This window comes from Eulemur rufifrons, chromosome 7 (genome assembly GCF_041146395.1).
Source record: "Eulemur rufifrons isolate Redbay chromosome 7, OSU_ERuf_1, whole genome shotgun sequence".
Taxonomy (NCBI): Eukaryota; Metazoa; Chordata; class Mammalia; order Primates; family Lemuridae; genus Eulemur; species Eulemur rufifrons.
The window spans coordinates 205,353-225,561 of NC_090989.1; the positions used below are offsets into that span (position 1 = coordinate 205,353).

At 43.9% G+C, this 20,209-nt stretch overlaps 1 long non-coding RNA gene across 10 annotated transcripts in view; it reads right to left on the reverse strand.

Annotated features, from left to right (window-relative positions):
* Positions 1–4,449: 4,449 nt before the first annotated feature.
* LOC138387765 (uncharacterized) overlaps positions 4,450–20,209 on the reverse strand; it is a 63,020-nt gene continuing 47,260 nt past the window's right edge. For 6 of the 10 annotated variants that reach the window (XR_011233969.1, XR_011233967.1, XR_011233966.1 and 3 more), the window contains 4 exons: positions 13,303–13,379; positions 11,029–11,113; positions 9,496–9,634; positions 4,450–5,946 (listed from right to left, as the gene is read on the reverse strand). This is a non-coding gene — a long non-coding RNA (uncharacterized lncRNA). Of the gene's footprint in view, positions 5,947–9,495; positions 9,635–11,028; positions 11,114–13,180; positions 13,204–13,302; positions 13,383–20,209 lie in introns of those variants that run through there. The other 4 variants (XR_011233965.1, XR_011233972.1, XR_011233970.1 and 1 more) reach the window with 4 other exon arrangements.

Here is a 20,209-nt window from a genome sequence, read left to right on the forward strand (position 1 = left end):
TAAAAAATATTTTACTTTAAACCTATTTTTCTTGTGATACACACAATTTGCCACTGTAACCATTTGTAAGTGTAGTTCAGTGGCGTTAAGTACATTCACAATGTTGTGCAACCATCACCATTATTTATTTCCAATTTTCTCACTATACCAACCGGAAGCTCTGTAACCATTAGGCGGTAACTCCCATTTCCCCCCGCCCTCAGCCCCGGGTCACCTTTAACATACTTTGTCTCTGTGAATCTGCCTATTCTAGATATTTCACAGAAGTGGAGTCATAAGGTATTTATCCTTTTGTGCCTTAGCTTATTTCATTTATCATAATGTTTCCAAGATTCACCCATGCTGTAGCAGGTGTCATAACTCCATTCCTTTTCATGGCTGAGTAATATTCCTGCGTGTGTACTTACCATATTTTCTTTATCCATTTATCTGTTGATGGACATTTGGGTTGTTTCTGCCTTTTGGTTAGCGTGAATACGGTTGCTATGAACATTAGTATGCAAGTGTAAGTTTGAGTCTCTGTTCTGAATTCTTTTGGTTACACACCTGTAAGTGGACTTGCTGAGTCATACGGTAATTCTATGCTTAACCTTTTGAGGAACCACCAAAGCGTTTCAACAATAGCTGCACCATTTTTCACTCTCATCAGCCATGTATGAGGGTTCCAGTTTCTCAGAGGCCAGGGGGATGGAGGATGGGATGCCTGGGCTGGGAGTCGTTACCCAGTGTTCCCTCCTGGTCTTAGACCAGGCTCCTCAGCTTCTTGGCCATCGGAGCAGGGCTGCTCCCCGTACCCACTGTGGCAGTCCCCTGGAGTCCCCCAGGCTTCACCAAGCAGCGCCCAGGTGACAGGTCCCCAACAACCCCCTTGGACACGCTCAGACATTGCGGGGCTCTCAACAATTAGAAACCTGCCCTCTGCTGGCTGCTCAGTGACATAGACCCCCCCCCAGGACCTGGCAACGGAAACAGGAACGCGCAGGCGCGTCTCTCGCGCTGGGGCGGGGCCTCGAAGGGCGGAGCTTCCGCTGCTGGGCGGGCCGTGGCTGCAGCACTTCCGGCTTCTGAATTAAAGAGGCCTAGGCTGGGGCCGAGCCCGGAGCCCGGAGCCCGGAGCCCCAGTGCAGGGCAGAGGCTGCGCCCGAGGTTCGGGCCAGCTCAGCCACGGTGAGGGAGCGAGGCCGGCCCAAGCCGCTGCCCCCGCCTGCCCCCGCGGGCCTGTCGCTTCCTGGCTCCGGCATTCCCTTCAGGCTCCTGCCTTCGCCCACAGACCCTTATTGCCACCCGCTCGGTTTCCAGTTCCCCCTTTCGTGCAGCCCATTCACCTGTTGGGGTGAAGCCCTTTAGGTAGCACCCCCTTAATCTCCCTCCCAGTGACAGCCTTTTCCGCGTTCTCTTTGCCACCGTCTCTGCGTCCTTTAACCCTGACCCTTTCTTCTTCTTTTTTTTTTTTTTTTTTTTTTTTGTTGAGACAGAGTCTCACTTTGTTGCCCAGGCTAGAGTGAGTGCCGTGGCGTCAGCTTAGCTCACAGCAACCTCAAACTCCTGGGCTTAAGCGATCCTACTGCCTCAGCCTCCCGAGTAGCTGGGACTACAGGCATGCGCCACTATGCCCGGCTAATTTTTTTTTTTTTCTATATAGATTTTTAGGTGTCCATATAATGTCTTTCTATTTTTAGTAGAGACGGGGTCTCGCTCAGGCTGGTCTCGAACTCCTGACCTTGAGCAATCCACCCGCCTCGGCCTCCCAGAGTGCTAGGATTACAGGCGTGAGCCACCGCGCCCGGCCCCTTTCTTCTTTTTCTCTTCCATTTTATCTTTTTCTGTCTTCTGTGATCCTCACACCTTTCTCCCTGTTTTTTTGCTCGCCCTTCTTACCCCCCTCACCATTTTATCTCCACTGACCCCTCCTCTCCATGTCCCTTCTCCTGTCTGTCCCCTCAGCCAAATTTTCTCCCCCTTATTGGACATTGTCCTCGCCCGCTGGCACAGCTGTCCCCATCTCCTTCTCCAGGCTTCAGGGGTCTAAGCAGGAACAATTTGAGGACCGTCTCTTCCCAGGAACTGTAGGGCAGGCAGATGGGGGTTTATAGTTTTCTTCTTCCTTTTGTGTTTGGAGAAAGGGGAGCTTGGAGGTGTTGAAGAGAGCCTGGAAGCCTTGTTACCTACTGTCATGGCAAAACCTGAGAGATGGTGTGTTACAGCGTGATAAACTGAGGGCCAACATGCATAGTGACACCTTATGAAATATTTACCTTTCTGACAAAAGTAGCTAAAAAATATTTTGATTTTTTTTTTTTAATTTTGAGCATCTTTTAGTGGGGAGGAACAGCTTCAGAAATTTAAAAATATTTATTTACAGGCTTGACTATTATAACTTCGATAAAATGATTTGTTTTTTTTGGAGGCAGAGACCAAGGGTATTTGAGGACTGACAATCACCTTGCTTGGCACTCGGATTGTGACAGCTTCTTTACTACCTTCCAAAGGGTTCATTTGTTTTGCCCTCTCTTTTTCAGTTGGGAAAAACTTCTATTTGCAAATTTTCCCCTTCCTGTTTCAAAATAGCTTGAGATTTCAGTTGGGTTTTTTCATTAAGTTGAATTACACCTGGTTTGCAGTACATTTATTAAAAAACATTGCTCCAAAATATGCAACAGGCTAAATTTTAGTCTCCAAGAGGGACAGAAATTCTAGTCAAAACAAAATCCCAATAATCATATTCTCCTAGGATGTTAGTCATTTTCTATTTATGGAGATGGCTTCTTTACTTAAGCCTCATGCACCAACTGCTAGCTTCATCCTTTTCTTCTTCAGCTTCCTCACCTCTCTCAGTCTTCATGGAATTGAAGAGAGGAGCCTGCTTTAAATTAGATTTTGGCTTAAGGGAATGTTGTAGCTGGGATGATCTATCCAGAGCACACAAACTTTCTCTGTATCAGCGATAAAGCTGTTTTGCTTTTTTGTCATTTATGTGTTCACTAGAGTGGCACTTTGCATTTCCTTGAAGAACTTGTCCTTTGCAGCCACAGCTGGGCTAACTGGTGTAGGGGGCCTAGCTTTCCCTGAGCTTTTGAAATGTCTTCCTCATTTTTTGTAGAGATGGTCTGTCTACGTTGCCCATGCTGGTCTCAAAACTCCTGGCCTCAAGTGATCCTTCTGCCTCAGCTTCCTGAAGCGCTGGGATTACAGGTGTGAGCCACGGTGCCCACTGGCCATGATTTTGACTGTATGTTCTTATTTATAAAATAAGCTAACAAATACTAAATTGTTGGCATAAATAATTTGAGGCCTAAAATGATATTATTTTCTTCCAGAGAAGTCTTACTTTCATTTCTTCCAGGTGCCTGGCAGAACTCATAACCCAAGATCATCTCAATCTGATTTAGGGACTAAATTCTGAAGCTGAGTTACAGCCCTTCTGGGGAACATGTATTTCTAGTTCAAACTTGTTCTCCTCAAGTACAGCCCACTGGGGTCCAAACTCCCATGCTGAGAATTTACCAAGACTCCATCTGCGGAGAGTTAGCTACACTCCCTGCAAAGAGGTTTTTTTTTTTCTCTTTATTTCGATCATGGTCTCTAAGTTGACTACGCCAGTTTGCAGGGACTTAGCTATGCTCCCTGCAAAGAGGTTTTTTTCTTCAGATCAGGTATCTCAGGCAGGGGTCATTGCAAAGGATGAAAAATATAGTAGGAAACAGAAATAAAAGATAGTAATGGCAATAATAATACACAGAGCAAAAGATATAGTTTATAAAGTAAAAGTTTATGAAAATAGATAAAGGAGGGTACCCGGATGGAAATATTTTACCTGCATAAAATATCTCCCCAACTGAAACTCCACACAGGTATTTTATAGGGTACATACAGGCTCCGGGATTGGCAACGCGATTTGCATACTAACAGGCAGTTTGCTTTAGGGTCAAAGTCTCCTAAAAGGCTACAACAGGGACATCTTGGCTCTGGTGATTGTGTTCTTGGAGACAGACATGATCCCAGAAGTCAACATGGGCTGTGCTTTGTGTTAATTACTTGAACCGCATGGTTCCATCTAGGCCAGGCTTGGGCATTAGCATATTATAACATCAGCTCTCATCTCTGGGGGGGGTCTACCTGTCAGCTCCAGCAACCTTTGGTTCTAAGGGAAAAGCCTGCCTTGTCTTTCAAAACAGGTGAGAACCAAAGGCCCAGTTTACAGCTGTCTCTTTGAAGTGCAGCTTCTACTGACCTGCAAGATGCCCTCCTGAGATGAGGCAGCTTTTCAAATAACACATTTGTCTCCAGAGATACAGGGGGCATTTCTATAACTCAATATTCTTAGGCTCAACATCTGCCCCTTTTTTATTTTTTGAAGAAAGCTGATGGAGTTGGACAGCCATCACAGCAAGGCGTTGGTCTCTGGATTCTTGTCTTCTTTGGAGTTTTCTCCAGACTATAAGTAAACACAAGCAAAGGATTAAAATAATGCCAAAAGTTACAACAGTGGAACTTCCATAGATCTTAAGATGGTAAAGTGGATCAGCTGACTCTAAATCAGAAGAGATGTCATTAATAATGTCAGCATCAGAGAGCAATTTAAGTTTGTGACTGAAGGTACTTAATATTTCTTGTTGTAAGTTTCCAATCTCTTCAGTCAGATTTGCTTGGTTAAGTAGATGTTTTCTGATGTTTTCCCAAGGAAACCGAGTTTGATTATATATATGAGGTGTAACACAAAATTGAGTGATATTCCAATCGCAATGAAGTCTAAGTTGCTTTTGTAGACTTAGAACCTGGTCTCCCAACAAGGTGACTGCTTGTGGTAAGTCAGCCACTTGAATAGCTAATTTAGAATCAATTTGATTTTGGGTAGACCATAATTGATTTAAATCGTGGTGCCAATTTTGAACAAATTCAGTGGTCTGAACGGTCTGATGCAGAGCCACACCTGCGGTGGCCACAGAAGCAGTGACAGCAATGATTCCCAAAATAGCTGCTATTAAGAGACCAATAAATCTTTTTGTACGTTTAAGAATGTGGTTAAGTAGTTTGTCCAAAAGGAACATTGCTGGTGTTTCTTGCCAGACTCTATTCATTTTAACAGGTAACCACAGTCCTGTTCTGGCTTTGAGAATATAAAGTGTTTCTTTATAAGGATTGAACTTCATAGAATTGTTAATACAGGTATAATGAGAACAGTTGTCACAGGTCACTAGGAAAGAAGGTTCGTTATAAACAGCATGTCCAATCATAAATAAGTAAGGCAGTCTAACACAAACTTGAATATAATGAGTAGAATTTAAATTAAAAGTCCATTCTCGGCTATTGTTTGTATCCAAAGTGTGTGTGCTAATCCAGGCCTGCAAAGGGTGCAAAGCAGCTGATATGTTCCACAATTGATCATGAATAGGGCCATCTAAAATATGAGGAGCTGGAGAGCTCCTACCATCATTGAGCCATGTAATATGACTTTTAAGATCAGTGTCTTTTACAGACAGCGAGGTGGCAGTTTTATTCCAATGAAGCTTTTTAAAATTGTGAGAGGAGGCAGGATGTCCATAGGGACTCCAGTCTAGGACAACACCATAAGATGTGGACACAGCAAGAATGCGCCCCATGTGAGCTCTACAATTGTCCCATTGTACCCAAGTTTTAGGGTCAGAAATTATTACTTTCTTACAAAGGGGTATATCTGTGGGTGCAATTTTAGAATGCTCAATAGTGATGTGTCTGGTTGCCAGACACTCTTACCACCATGCTCACCACGCAGATCATGGCAAGAAAAAGATTTACAGATGTTTTAGGTACAGATGTCCGGTTCAATATCCTGTCTGCTTCTTCGTATGTTCTCTTCAGCTGTCCCCACGTCATGGTCTGTGCCTGACGTGTCTTCCGCTTTTTCTCCTCGAGTTTCCACTCTGGGTTTGATTCTTCTGCTTGGAATCCAGACTGTTGGTCTGTCATCTGTCAAAACACAAGCAAAAACTCTCCGCCACACCTTTGCACATCCTTTTTTCCATTTATTTTCTACATCATCTTTCCACCAGATAGGCTGGTGAGGGAAAGAGTCTGATTGTGGACTCCTATTCCAATGCTTTTCTATTGCTGTTAATTTATCTTCCTTATGAATATTCAAAAAATTTTAGGTAAATAAGGCTTGATTTATTCTATCTTTAGGAGACTGTGTACCTCCCCCTTTTTGTTTTAATAACATGTTTTTTTAAAGTTTGATGTGTACGTTCTATAATGCCTTGTCCTTGAGGATTATCAGGAATGCCAGTAATGTGTTTGATGTCCCATTTAATACAAAAAGCTGTAAAGGAATGACTAGTGTAAGCAGGGCCATTGTCAGTTTTAATGGTGGCTGGGACTCCCACGTATATAAAACAGGAGTGTAAGTGTGAGAACATATGTCTAACAGTTTCTCCAGAGGATGGAGTAGCCATAATAAGACCGGAATAAGTATCTACAGTAACATGTACAACACCTAACTTGGCAAATTCAGGAATATGTGTAACATCCGTTTGTCATAATTTATTTGGTGAGAGACCTCAAGGATTAACTTCTGCAGAAAATTTAGGCTGATTAATTAATTGACAAGTGGGACAATGAGAAACAATATGTTTGGCTTGATTATTCATTGTATAATTGCATTGACTTTTCTTAAATCAGTTAACATTTGTCATTTGCCAGATTTCTTTTTTAATAACAAATATAGGAGAATTTCACAGACTGGTGGACTCCACTATACGTCTTGCTTGTAATTGTTCTTTTACTAATTGAAGAGCACCCAATTTTTTTTTGTTTGTTTTTTGTTTTAGTGGCCACTGCTCTGTCCATATAGGCTTTTGTGATATCCAATTTAAAGCCAGAGCAGAATGGTGCTTTTCAGTAGCAGTGGCCGCTATCCAAAATTTGGATAGCCTAAACCATGCCGAGAAGTATGTGCCTTTGGTGCCTCGAAAGTCTTAGCCCCTTGGCTCCTTTTACCCAAACCAAAACAAGGGTTATAATTCATATTTAGCATAACCTGTTTAGCAGATGTATTAGGTATATTGATAGATGCTCCCCACTGCTGTAACAAATCTCTTCCCCACAAATTAATAGTGATGTTAGCCACGTAAGGTTTTAAAGTGGCTGTCTGTCCATAAGGGCCTGAACAATTTAAAATTTGTCGACTTTGAAATATGTCAGTCATCGTTCCTATTCCGGTAAGAACAGTAGGAACTTGTTGTAAAGGCCAAGCTTTTGGCCAAAAACTTTTAGAAATAATTGTAACATCAGCTCCAGTATCTATAAGTCTAACAAAAGATTTGCCATTTAACTTCATTTCTAATTGAGGTCTTTGATCATTAATAAAAGTTTGCCAATATTGAGCGGCGGATGTAAAAGCCACTAACGCTTTGAATTAGCATTATTAAAAGCCAATATATGTAACATTAAATTTTTCAAGTCAGGCGGACTAACCGTTTTTTGCACAACATCTTGTGATTCATAAGTTTCATAATAAAACTTATGAAATCTGCATAAGTTTTTAACATTTTCTTTAACATTTTACACAAGAAAACACAGACTGTTTAGGAGAAGCTATTTTCTCTTATGCTATAATATAGCACTGTTGAATTTGAGCAATAACTTGATTATCTTTTTTAAGATCTTTGTTTTTTTTTTAAGTTTTTTTTTTTTTTTTTTAATCAGCCTCTCTCAAGGGTGGATCATGCTTCTGGGAATCATTTACATTAGAAAGCAGCAGTTCCCAAGCTTAAAGTGGCTGGCTTGAGCCTCGCAGAGAGCTCTTGCTTAAAGTAAAAGTTTACCCCCCCCTTTTTTCTTCTTTCTCTTTTTTTAATTTTGGAACTAACACATTTATTTTTTCTTTAAGGCAAAGCCTTATTTGACTTCTGAAATCAAATCTTGTCTCCAGAGATACAGGGGGCATTTCTATAACTCAGTATTCTTAGGCTCAACACCCATCCCCCTGGCTGCAATGCTATGAAAATGGCCCATGCCCTCCTAGCTTCCCCTCTGCAAATAATACTGGGGGGAAAGTACCCCCAAACACTGGGCATACTTTGAGACTCCTCTTTGTACCCTGATCCAGTAATTCATCATTATCTAGATAGCTCATCAGTGCCTTCAAGCAGATTTTTTTTTTTTTTTTTTAATATTTATTCAGGTTTTCTAGTTGTTCTCAGTGAACGGTTGGCTTGAGTCATCTATACACCTATAACTGGAAACAGAAGTCTCACCTATGTTGTAAAAAGGTATTGTATATGTTCACTGGTAGTCATTTTAAAATATATAAACAAATTCTTTGATATGCCTTTCTTTAAGAGGTGGGTTAAATTTCCCTCCCCTTGAGTATGAGTTGCATGTAATGACCTTCATCTAATAGAATGTGGCAAAATGATGGATTGTGACTCCTGAGGGTGGGTCAGAGCAGCTTCCCCCTTGCTCTCTTGCTCAGGGGAAGCCAGCTGCCACAATGTAAAGACATTCGAAGGGTACTGTGGAAAGGCCCATGCAGTAAGGCATTGAGGCCTCTTGCCAACAGCCATGTGAATGAGCCGTCTTAGGAGACCCTCCAGGCTCAGTGTGGCCTCTGGATGACTACGGTCCAGGCCAACTTCTTTACTGCAACATGAAAGACTCTGAACGCAAACTACCCAGCTAAGCCAGCCTTGAATCTTTTTTTTTTTTTTTTTTTTGAGACAGAGTCTCACTCTGTTGCCCAGGCTAGAGTGAGTGCTGTGGCATTAGCCTAGCTCACAGCAACCTCAAACTCGTGAGCTCAAGCGATCCTCCTGTCTCAGCCTCCCGAGTAGCTGGGACTACAGGCATGCGCCACCATGCCCGGCTAATTTTTTCTATATATATTTTTAGCTGTCCATATAATTTCTTTCTATTTTTAGTAGAGATGGGGTCTCGCTCTTGCTCAGGCTGGTCTCGAACTCCTGAGCTCAAACGATCCACCCACCTCGGCCTCCCAGAGTGCTAGGATTACAGGCGTGAGCCACCGTGCCCGGCCCAGCCTTGAATCTTAATCTGCAAACTGTGAGATGACAAATGTTAAACCAAGCAATTTTGGGGTAAATGGTTTTATATTAATAGTAATCTGTTTGTTTTTAAATTTTATATTTTATTATTTGTAATTTAATATTCATTTTATGTGAAAAATGAAATCAATAGCTTAAAATTTTAAAGTAATATTTAAATAAAAAAGAATATGTTGTATGATCTCTGCTTCCAGTTAGGAATAAAACCAAGAGTTTTTCAGAACGGATGAAGTCATTTCCACAACAGTATTAACAGATAAGCCATTCAGAAACCCTTTAGGATTTATTCTTACTTCCTGAAGAGCTTCTATAATATAGTCTCTAGGCAAAGTGAAAACATACGCGAGCATTTGTCTTTCCCAAAGTAACACAATCTGACTATAGCTAAGTTATTGAATGGAACTATGCTTTTACATAAAAAGCTTAAAACCAATTAAAATATAATTTTAGTTCTTACCTGCTGACTTCTGGATGTAGTTCAGCCAGTCACTTCATGATCTTGGTGAACGCAAGTTCAGAGTATTTGGAGGTATGAATCTAACAGGTGCATCAGGTAATAATTTAGCAGATTCAATTTGTTTACAATTCTTGACACCCTAAATAAGCATTTTAAAAGTTTTCTTAAAACCATTACATAGTGATAATCCAGCTTATTCAATTAAAATAAATTTTAAAATTATAAATAAAGAAAACTGCTCTGAAAATTTTACTTTAAGATTATTTATACCAGGTAAATTTACTTCAGTGGTGTTCAGGGCTATGTATTAAGAAAACATGCCCAATATAATTTTTTATAGTAATGATAAAGTCTATGAGACTATGCCTAAATCAGTCTTTCTCAACTGGGATTCTTCCTCTGAACCCCAGAACACAGCAAATGGTGTAACTATTTTCTCAACCCTCCCAAAGACAGGACATAATCAGACCCATTCTAGATGCCAAGGAGAGGGGTTAACCCATTAAATAAAATGAATGTTTTGGGGTTAGGGTATTAAAGCTTAATTCTTTTAATCAACCCACCTGATAAAGGCTGGTCTGAAGAGTAATTATAAATACTCTATATTTTATTTAATAAATACTGTATGTAATGAACACAAACTACATGCCCAGAATTGTACCACAGGTTATGGGGGGGGGGGAGAACTAGTAATATAAAGTGCAGCCTCCTTCACTTGTGAAAGATAAAATTAAAATGATCAATTAGTTACTATTAACCATGCAAATAGACTATAAATGGTGCGAAACCACTGTAAATCCTGTAAAAATTCAACAAAGGAAGGGCTCAGACTTTGAATCCTAGATGAAAAGTCAGGGCAAAATACATAAAATATTAGCTCTGTCACACCAGAATATTACATTTTACTTATTGCCATTATCTCTCCCACTAGATTTAAGCTTCATATAAAAGCACAGATTTTTGTCTATTTTGTTCACTGTTGCTTTCCCAGTTCCTAGAACAATGTACATAGTTGGTATGTAATAACTCTTTGTTCAATAAATAAGTGAAAAGATTGGAATGTGATAGTTTAAAGTGATAGTTGAAACCACAGAAAAAATGAGCTCTCCAAGAAAAAGCCAAATTACTGGTATGTAACAGCAATGATAATAGCTGTATTTACTGAGTCCATCCTCAGTACACTGTACTAAGAATTTTTCCATATTAAGCTCATTTAAACTTCTAAATATTTGAGGTAAGAACTATTATCCTCATTTTAAGACAAAAAGCTCAGAGTGAGGTAGCTCTCGCAGAGTCACACAGGATGAGCAGGAGGCAGAGCAAACCTCCATCATTTTCCACATCGTGTTTAAAACCTCAGTGAGGTACAGATGAGGGCATAAAAAAATAAAATGACTACCTTTTATGGTTTTAATAATTATGAGATAACATTAGCTATAAAAAGTGATGAACGTATAATAATTAGTTACTTACAGAGTAGCACTATTCAAGAATAAAGAAGAAAAAAAAGACTGGAAAGCAGCAGGCCCCCACCTTTTTGGCACCATTCATTTCCTTCACAGCCATCTTTATATCACTGTTTCTTGTTTCGTTTTTTTGGAAAGCAAGAGATGGATATCTAAAATAGAAAAGCAGAAAACCAAAAGGTTTTTCATTGACTTTAAATTACCTCAAACTTAATTTTGTAATCACTGGCTCAAATATAGTTTTCACAATAATAAATGCTCTTATAAAGGTTGATATACTAAGCTGGGCGAGGTAGCTCACGTCTGTGATCCTAGCACCCTGGGAGGCCAAGGCGTGTGGATCGCTCAAGGTCAGGAGTTCGAGACCAGCCTGAACGAGACCCCGTCTCTACTAAAAATAGAAAGAAATTATATGGACAGCTAAAAATATATATATAGAAAAGTTTAGCCGGGCATGGTGGCACATGCCTGTAGTCCCAGCTACTCGGGAGGCTGAGGCAGTAGGATCACTTAAGCCCAGGAGTTGGAGGTTGCTGTGAGCCAGGCTGACGCCACGGCACTCTAGCCCGGGCAACAGAGTGAGACTCTGTCAAAACAAAACAAACACAAAAAAAAGGTTGATATACTTAGCTTGAAATCAGGAAGAATGTTTATTTAGGATAACTAAATAAAAACCAAATTAAAGATAAGAAATAAAAGATACTAAGCATTTCTCATGAATTATCTCCTATTAATTTTATATTAAAATTTAATGTAAAACATTTGCAAAGCTGATATATGATAAAGTTGCAGAGATTAGCAATCTGGGGACTATTTATACTAAAAAAGTTAAAATTAATTCCTATGTTCAAACATAACCTCCAGATGACTCAAAGGCTTGCAATGTGAAAGTCAAAATTTAAAACATTTACCAGAATATTTAAGAGAATGTCTTTATGGCCTTGTTGTGGGGAAATATTTAGACCAAAAAAAAAAAAAAAAAAAAAAGTTGGAAGATCGAATCAGAACTTTAACCATATAATTGAGAAAGTCAGGCAAGAGCTATTCCTATAAAAGCACCAGACCTAGAGAGTGTCAGTGGAAGGATACATACCAAATCTGAAAAGCGGTTGTTTTCAAATGATGGGACTATGGATAATTTTTTATAACCTCCTTGTATTTTTGCATTTAATTGTATTTTCTAAATTTCCACACAGTACGTAGAATACTTAAGAAAAGAAAACGCCACAGTTTGTTTTAAGAATTCAACAAGATGCTAAAAGAATCTTTCACATCAGGTAATACTACTAGGATTATAATACTACTTTATTGAACTGTATTAATACCACATTAATGAGTAAAATTTAGAAAGCATATACTCTTAGGTGACTCCATTAAATAAAATTAAACACCTATTTTTTTAACAAATTTCAACCCCAACTACAAACAGGATTCTCTCTTAATTGATAAAGACTTTCATATCTGAAATGAACAGCCATCATTTTTTATCAGAAGACAGTAAAGGTATTTCCATCACCATTTTGATTTGAATGACCTGACAATGTCACAAAATAGAAAGTAGCAACATACAGATTGGAAGAGATTATATATAGATGATGTAGCTATCTACCTGAAAAGTATACAAGTGTCATCTGAAAAGTAATTAAAATCAGAAATAATAGAATACAATTTTCTGAGCATCTACTATGTGCCAGGCTTTACTCCTAGTGCTTTACAAACTTAACTCATAGTAGTTTCACAACATCGCTATGACAGTACTATCGACCTCACTTTATAGATGAAGAGGAGGCTGAGGTACAAAAAGGTTAAGTAAGTTGCCCAAATTTATTCATCAAGTTGCTGACAGACCTGGGAATTGAGCCAAAGTTATCTCTTTCTGGAGCCCGTTCTCCTTAACTAAGGCTCTCTACATTACCTGTGAAACAGTGCGTAACAAGATAAAGTACACGAAAGTCAGTCAGTCTGCTACATACCACTAATAACAAGCTACAAAGTATAATCCAAGAAAGATCTGATTAAGAACAGCATGAACTAATGACTGCAGCTATTTGTCTATAATGACTGCAACTATTTGTCTGCATGGCCCCTATACTAGCCTGGGACCCTCCTGTGGGAATGGCCTTTGACTCTATCCCCACTGCGGCTGATGTCTGGTACAGAACCTCTAGTGAGCTGCAGGCACACAGTAATGCACATTGGACTGAATTTGGGAAACACACCTGTAGTTAGTAGAAGAATCCTAAATTGAAATTTCAGAAACTAGGTATTTCTGGAAATGAGACCTTCAATGAGCCTAAAAAAATAGAAATAATATGAAGTTCAAAAAGAAATCTTGGCATACCTCAGATACTGAAGGGCAGAGACCACCAACATGTACCAAATAACCTTTATCTCTTCGTAAGGGTTCAGCATACATTTCTGCTTGTAGAAAAACAGAATATACCACAGAAATGATCATCATTGTATTGAGATGTTTAAGAGAAAATGAAAACTTGCTAAATATTTCATGGTTTCTTTTTACTATCACAAAGCTTATCAAAAAGTTATCAACAAATATCAGCATGACCAGACTGAAGACCAAAAGCCTGGAGTACAGTGTTAAGATTTCTGGGCCTTAATCGTATCATCTTGAAAAATAAATGGGTATGGATTAGTTGATATTAAGTCTCTCATAGCTCAAATGAATAAATTACATCTAAACGGAGTAATCAGTTACAGCTGTCCTTTGGTATCCCTGGGGGACTGGTTGTAGGACTCCCTGCAGATACCAAGATCTGAGGATGCTCAAATCCCTTATATAAAATGGCATAGTATTTGCATATAATCCACACACATCCTCCTATATACTTAAATTACCTCTAGATTACTCATAATACCTAACACAATGTAAATTCTATGTAAATAGTTGTTATGCTGCGTTGTTTAGGAAATAATGACAAGAAAGTTGGTTGAATCCATGAATACAGAACCCATGGGCTGACTGTACATCACGACTAAAAAAGTCTGTCATTTGTCCTCGGTTCAGAGAAGTGCTATGAGAACACTGGATGTACACAGGATCTTAACTCCTTAGTGTTAGTGCTGGCTAGAGCTAGTGGTTTCAGAGACCTCTTTACTCACATTCCTTTTGTAAGGCTGGTGGCAGGCACCCCTCCCTTCCCTAATGAAAAAAGAGGCGGCTCCTCCTGTCCCTCGGTACCCGCCCCAAAACTTAAACAAATTCCTTACTCCTGGCGCCCACATCTCCTGGCTGAAGAAGCTCCCATCCCCCAACCCTAAGGACATATAAAAACCCACTCAAACTTCTGTGCCACGCGACTTCTCGGGCCTTTCTCTCACGGGGCCCGCGAACTTCGCCCGGGAGCGCCCTAATAAAGCCTCGTTGCTTTCCCCTTTTCAATTCTGTTCGTCTTTCTTTCTCTGGCGCCGGCTACTTCAAAGAAACCTTACATTTGGTGCCGAAACCCGGGAGGGGCCTTTGGCTGCACCACCCCCTTCCGAGAACTCTCACTTCCCGGACCGGGACCTCCGCTGACTGCCTTCCAGTCCCTGATTGACGACCTCGGCCTGGGTGAGTCACCCCGTGTTATCCCAACCCGGATCCCCCAGGAGCCTCCGTTCCTTCCGGGAATCTGTTCCCTCTCCGTTAAACCGTGGGCCCACGTCGGAGGCTCCCCCGTTCTGGGGCTGAGGCTATTCGGGGGCGCCTGAATTCCTCTCACCCCTTTCCGTGCCGGCACACTAGTCTCGGGCAGAGACGTCCCCCCAGGCTTTTGCTGACTCCATAGCCAGGATACGGTTCCTGGCTGTTGCCCCATCCGGGTTGAGGTGACATGGGTGACCAAAATTCCCTGAGAGACGCCCCTGGGTTGTCTGCTGGCCAATCTGAAGGCCCTGGATTTAGGCATTCGGCCCAAGCGCCTCATTCTTTACTGCAACACTGCCTGGCCAATGTATAAATTGAACAGTGACTCCCAATGGCCTGAAAATGGGACTTTCAGTTTCAATATTCTGCAAGACCTTAATAATTTTTGTCACAGGAATGGCAAATAGTCGGAGATCCCATATGTCCAAGCCTTTTTCTGTTGGCGCTCCCGGTCCTTCTCTCTGTCTGACCTGCCACCCCGCACAGGTCCTCCTTGTGCTGAACCCCCCACCCCCTCCGCCTCTTCTCCCTCTAACTCTCCCCCGGACGTCTCTTCAGACGCCCCTTCTGCTTTCTCCGATCCACCCGACTCCCTCAGCCCTCCCCCCACTCGACCTCCACCACACCCACAGGCGCCCACCCATCCTCCCACATCTCCCAGCCGCTTGCTGTCTCCGGTCAGCCAGCACACTCGCCCCCACGCAAACCCCTCGGACCAGCCCCTGTCTGTCCCTTACAGGAGGTGGCAGGCGCCGAAGGGCTTGTACGTGTACATGCTCCCTTCTCCCTTTCTGACCCTTCTCAGATTGAAAAGTGCCTAAACTCAGGGAAATCACTCAACAGGCAGACAAAAACCCTGCGGCCTTTCTCAGCCGCCTTACAGATGCCCTTATCCAATATACCCGCCTACAGCCTACCTCCCCCGCGGGGACTGCTGTCCTTACAACTCACTTTATTACTCAGTCCTCCCCTGACATCAGAAAGAAACACAAAAAAGGCAGAGGAGGGCCCTCAGACCCCTATCCGAGACCTGGTGAATATGGCATTTAAAGTCTTCAATTCCCGAGATGAACAGGCAGAGGCCCAAAGGGAGGCCCGTGTCCGCCAAAAGGCAACCTGCAGGCCCAAGCCTTGTTTGCAGCCCTGAGGCCGGGGAGACCCGAGAAGCCATTGACCTCGTCTAAGGTGACCAGCCACGCTCCACCAGGCACCTACTTCAAGTGCGGTAAGGAAGGCCACTGGGCCAAGTGGTGCCGGCAGCCACTTCCACCCATGACACTTTGCCCGACTGTGGTCAAGAGGGACACTGGAAAAGTGACTGCCCCTTGGGACAGAAGTCCGGAGGGTCAGTCCTTCCATCCCTAGACCTGCCGATGGCAGTTTGGGGTCTGGCTGCCGAAGACTGAAGAGACCCTGACTCAATGACCCCATCACCCTCGCCGAGCCCAGGGTAACAATCAAGGTAGCAGGCAAGGCAGTGTCCTTTCTGGTTGACACGGGGGCTACCTACTCTGTCCTGCCTTCCTTTTCAGGCCCTACCTATCCTTCCCAGGTGTCGGTCGTGGGTATTGACGGCAATCCCTCTCGACCCCCCACCACCGGTCCCCTAACTTGTCTAATAGATGACTGTCCCATCACCCATTCCTTCCTTATCATGCCCTCCTGTCCCACTCCACTATTGGGAAGGGACTTACTAACCAAGCTGGGAACCACCCTCCACTTTTCCTCTGGAACTTCCGCCCTCCTTCTTCTCTCTCTCTCTCCAGATTCCTCAGCTCTGCCCACAGCCTCTCCCACTTTACCGAGTCCTACATACCCCCTCCCACCAGAACTCGTAGACCCCCAGGTTTGGGACACCTCCACCCCAGTGGTGGCCACACACCACACCCCCGTCCTCATTCGACTCAAAGACCCCTCATCCTTCCCTTCCCGGCCACAGTTCCCTATTTCACCAACCCACCGCGGAGGTCTAAAACCCATCATAGAACGTCTTCTGCGCGAAAAACTTTTGATTCCAACTGACTCTCCCTATAACACACCCATTCTCCCGGTAAGAAAGCCAAATGGCTCCTACCGGCTAGTCCAGGACCTCAGACTCATTAACGAGGCAGTTGTCCCCATACACCCTGTGGTGCCTAATCCCTACACTTTACTCTCTCATATTCCACCCTCCACCACCCATTTTTCTGTCCTGGACCTCAAGGATGCTTTCTTCACCATTCCTTTAGACCCAGCCAGCTACAATCTCTTTGCCTTTACATGGGAAGATCCCGACACGAACATGTCTCGACAACTCACTTGGACTGTCCTGCCCCAGAGGTTCAGGGACAGCCCCCACCTCTTTGGTCAGGCTCTCGCCCAAGATCTTCTACAGTGCCCCTTACAACCGAGCACTGTCCTCCAATATGTGGATGATTTATTACTCTGCAGCCCCTCATACTCCGACAGCCACACACACACTGCCTCTCTACTCAACTTCCTTGCCCCTAAGGGCTACCGGGTGTCCCCCTCCAAAGTTCAGCTGTCTAAGCCTACTGTCACTTACCTTGGACTTAGTCTCACCCCCACTTCCCATCATCTCAATGTTGATCACCAGCAGGCCCTCCTCGACCTCCAGCCTCCCACCACTGCGGAACAAATTCTATCCTTCCTTGGGTTTGTTGGTTTCTTCCAACACTGGATCCCCACTTTTCTCTCCTTGCCAAACCCCTCTATGAGGCAGCACGTGATGCCTCTGCTGGCCCTCTCTTAAACCCTTAGGCTGTCTCTCGCGCATTCCTAAAACTTCGAGACTCTCTCCTACAAGCACCTCCTCTAAGACTCCCTCATCCTGAAAAACCCTTTAACCTCTACACGGATGAGCGCCAGAGCCTGGCCCTCGGAGTCTTCACCCAACCTCTGGGACCTACTCCCATTTCCACCCCAGTGGCCTACTTATCCAAACAGCTGGACACCACGGTCCGTGGCCGCCCTGCCTCCGCGCCTTAGCAGCAGCCACTGCTCTCACCAGGGAGGCCCTGAAACTCTCCGTGGGACAGAACTTACATATCTTCTCCACCCACCATTTACAGGACCTTCTGACTCACCGCTCTTTAGCCCTCCTCACCCCATCTAGACTACTGGAATTCCATCTCTTTTTTATTGAAAATCCCACCATTACTTTATCACAGTCCCCGACTCTAAACCCTGCCACTCTGCTCCCCTTTCCCTGTTTACCCTGTCCTCACACTCCTGCTCAGAAATGGTTGAAGTCTCCACTACCCCTAGACCCGATCTGTCAGACAAGCCACTTCCTACAGTGGAGTTAACTTTGTTGATGGCAGCTCTGTCACAGGTGAGGACGGCAAACGCCGGGCGGCCTATGCCATTGTCTCTGCCTCTCAGGTAATAAAAGCCTCCCGACTTCCGGAGGGCACCACCTCCCAAAAGGCAGAACTCATTGCTCTCACCCGAGCCTTACACCTAGCCCAAGGCGGGAGTGTAAATATTTACACAGACTCCAAATATGTGTTTATGATGGCTCACTGCCATGCTGCCATATGGAGAGAACGGGGCTTTCTCTCCACCAAGGGCTCCCCTGTTATTAACGCCACCCTTATCTCCTGTCTCCTCGAGGCCCTTCAGTTACCCACCCAATTAGCTATCATACACTGCAAGGGACACCAGACGGACGGGTCCCCCATCGCTAAGGGAAACAACTATGCTAATACTGTTGCCCATAGTCTAACATCCTAGTCCGGCTCCTCTTCTTTTCCTTTCCATTCCTTCCCTCCAGCCTCGCTACACTCCAGAGGAGCCCGACAGCCTTCTCACCCAAGTGAGATCAACCACCACTGAAGGGTGGGTCCTTCTTAAGGATGGCAAGCTGGCTCTCCCTAAGGCACGGGCCCTAAAACTCATTGGCCAGGTCCACCCTTCACCTCATATGGGCACTAAGGGCCTCTTACAGCCTCTATTTTCACACCCTTCCCTGTATTCTCTCATCAAAACTGTTTGCTCGAACTGTGACATCTGTGCCTCTGTTAACCCTCAAGGGGCTTCAAACCCCCTGTATCCACCCACCAGATGCGTGGTCACCTCCCCGGACAAGACTGGCAGGTAGATTTCACTCATATGCCACCTCACCGGCGTTTCAAATATCTTTTAACACTGGTAAATACCTTTACAGGGTGGGTTAAAGCCTTTCCCACTGCCAGTGAAACTGCTGCTGTTGTTGCCTCCACTCTCATTACTGAAATTATCCCACACTTCGGCCTTCCTTCCTCCATTCAGTCTGACAGTGGCCCTGCTTTTGTTTCTAAGGTTGTTCATCAGGTCTGTGAGGCTCTCAATGTCGAGTGAAAACTTCATGTTCCCTGCAGGCCTCAGTCCTCAGGAAAGGTTAAAAGGGCTAACAGACTAATCAAAGACCACCTCACCAAACTCATTATTGAGACCCGCCAAGCATGGCTTGACCTTTTCCCCTTAGCTCTCACCCGGATTAGGGCAGCCCCCCGACATCCTACCTACCTTAGCCCTTTTGAACTCATGTACGGCCGGCCTTTTCTCATTAGCCACCATCTTCCAGCCCAGCCCCCACCTTTGGCCTCCTATCTCTCATATCTCTCCCTCCTCAGACAACTTCTCCGGGCCCACACAGACAGATACCTACCTCAGCCTCCAGAGACCGACTCAGATATCTCTCACACAGCTATCCTCAACCCTTGAGACCAGCACTGGAAAATTAAAGTCACAGGAAAAGTATACTGAAAAATACACGACTATTACCCTTCAGCGACTATTCACGTCAGCCGTGAATATGTCCTGGCCCACCAGACACAGGTTCAAATATCTATCAATATGCTGGAAGCAGAACCAACTCTAGCAGGACAACTTTCCTGCCGCCCTAAACATCCCCCTCTTACCTCCTGGCTAAATATTATTCAACATACCCTCGCCTTCTTAAAATGCCTCTAAAATAATCTGTAACATCTCCCACTGTTTCCTCTGTGCCTCCCTTCAGTGACTCCCTACTGGCTGCTGTTCCCCTAAACTTTTCTTACCCTTAAAAGACTCCCTCATCGGGTCCCTCATGCTCCACTCCACTCACTCGAGTTCCCCTATGGGAACCTGAGCCCACAGACCACCTTATGTGGATCACATATACTTTCTCACCACCCTCACTGACCCCAACATACAACTTCATGGACGCTGTCTCACTAACCGTACTATGACCATGACCACCTCTTCTGCTCCGGGACAGTTCTTCTGGTGCAACGGAACACTTACCCGCTACGTCAATACTTCCACCCCGGGTCCTTGTTTCCCTGTCATGGTCATCCCTCAATTAACTCTATACGGTGAGTCTGAATTTGGGTGGCTTCTCCCGGGACCCCGCTCAAAATGAGCCATCTTCTTGCCAGTCATGATACGTCTCAACTTGGTCTCCTCCATCACAGCCTCAGGGCTTGCGGGAGGCGCCCTGGGCCACAGTGTTATTCCTGCCAAAGACTTTACAGATCGCCTACAGCTATCCCTGGAAACCACGTCGTCCACGTCACTAACTTCCCTGCAGAGACAACCGACTTCTCTGGCTCAGTTTCTCCAACGCCGCCTGCAGAAA